Genomic DNA, 1564 nt, shown 5'->3' with positions numbered 1-1564 from the left:
TGAATGCATTGAGATTAATTTTAAAAACATGAATCAGAAACATCTAAAAAATTATTTAAATTTGCACAAACAAAGAACTGAGAAATCCCTCAGAGCTTGAATATTTATCCTCAGTTAACAACTGAGAAGCTGCCTATCAAAAAAAGAACCGAGAAACCAAAAAACACATGAAAAACAATGAGAAGACCCAACTGAGTACTCCTTAGGGAACTAAATAAATCCCAAGACTAATAGAAGATTTCACAACCATGGCCCATGGGGGCTTAAAACCTACAATCTGAAGATTCTGAACCACCATACGTCCATAACCCCAGAAACATCCACCAACATCGAAGATTTGCTCACCACCAACAGAAGCAAGAAACGAACTGAAGATTCATTCTGAAATAGGACAGAAAAGAGAATACCATGAAATCGAAGATCCTCATAAGGATTCCCAAAGAGCAAACCCGAATTCAAACACACATCATTTGGAAAAGAAAGGAAAAAAAAGAAAAAATAACAGTTGCAGAGGAAGGTAAAAAAATTTGGACCATTTCTCGATTTGTGCGTGTCATCCTTGCGCAGGGGCCATGCTAATCTTCTCTGTATCGTTCCAATTTTATCAGATGTCCCCGAAGGGACGATAAATGCTGTCGACTTTCTTAATATAAAGGATTGAAATATTTAAAACCAAGCGATATAGGATTAAAACCTTTTGGCTCTACGCAATTCGGATGTATTATATTAAAAGTATTGAGAGCCATCGGTCGCGTGAGCTCCTCTTGGGCCGAGATTGGTTCGAGCCCAGCTTGCCCGGCCCGGTTTTAGCTCGGGCTCTTGGGATGTTAATAGACTAAAGCATAAGTTGTCTTCATAAGTGCAAACGGGTTATATATGGTCCAGATCGCATAGATCCGATTCTGAAATTGTATATTGTGCACCACAGATCCATCTTGTTCCAATTTTAAATAGTAGTAGTGGATCCATTAGGAAATTGTTGAAAAAAAACATGTTACATGTAAAAAAGTGAAAATGGATCAATTCGATCCAGACCTGAATGTATGTCTGACAAAAAGTAAAGTCATGTGAAAAACTATGGTTGCACTGACCATGAATGGGCATCAATATTTTATTTTATCTTAAAGGCAAGCTGGGGTTAGGCAGACCCCTACCACTTATACAACTATACCATTGGGTTTTGAACCTGCAACCTCCCAACACAAAGTGATGTGAATAACTGCGCCTACCAGACAAGTGGAGCCCCCTTTGGTTGTGGGTAGGGATGACAGTGGACTTGGGAGAAACAGGCCCCACCCTGCCTCGCCCCGTTTGGACATGAAACGGGGATCGAGGACATGAAACAAGGATGGAGGCAGAGATGGAGGTTAAAAGCAAAACTCGTGCCAGGATGGAGGGGGAATGAACTTACGCTTTTTCCTGCCCCACCCCATCCCTGTTCCAATCCCCTCCCTGATCCTTCTTTAGAGATGGCAATGGAGCGAGGGAAAATGGGGTCCCGCCCCGCCTCGCTCCATTTGGACTAGGAATGGAAGACATGGAATGGGGATGGAGGCGGGGACAG

The 1564-nt window shown here is 42.2% G+C and overlaps 1 non-coding gene across 1 annotated transcript; it reads right to left on the bottom strand.

The window, feature by feature from the left end:
* Positions 1 to 521: 521 nt before the first annotated feature.
* Positions 522 to 624, bottom strand: LOC149829195 (U6 spliceosomal RNA). Its single transcript, XR_016434506.1, has one exon. It is a non-coding gene; the product is annotated as a U6 spliceosomal RNA (small nuclear RNA).
* Positions 625 to 1564: the final 940 nt, after the last annotated feature.

The sequence above is a fragment of the Nuphar pumila genome, chromosome 9, assembly GCF_984573655.1.
Source record: "Nuphar pumila chromosome 9, dmNupPumi1.hap1.1, whole genome shotgun sequence".
Taxonomy (NCBI): Eukaryota; Viridiplantae; Streptophyta; class Magnoliopsida; order Nymphaeales; family Nymphaeaceae; genus Nuphar; species Nuphar pumila.
Note: the sequence above shows the minus strand (reverse complement) of the source record. Positions and strands in the feature narration are given on the sequence as shown.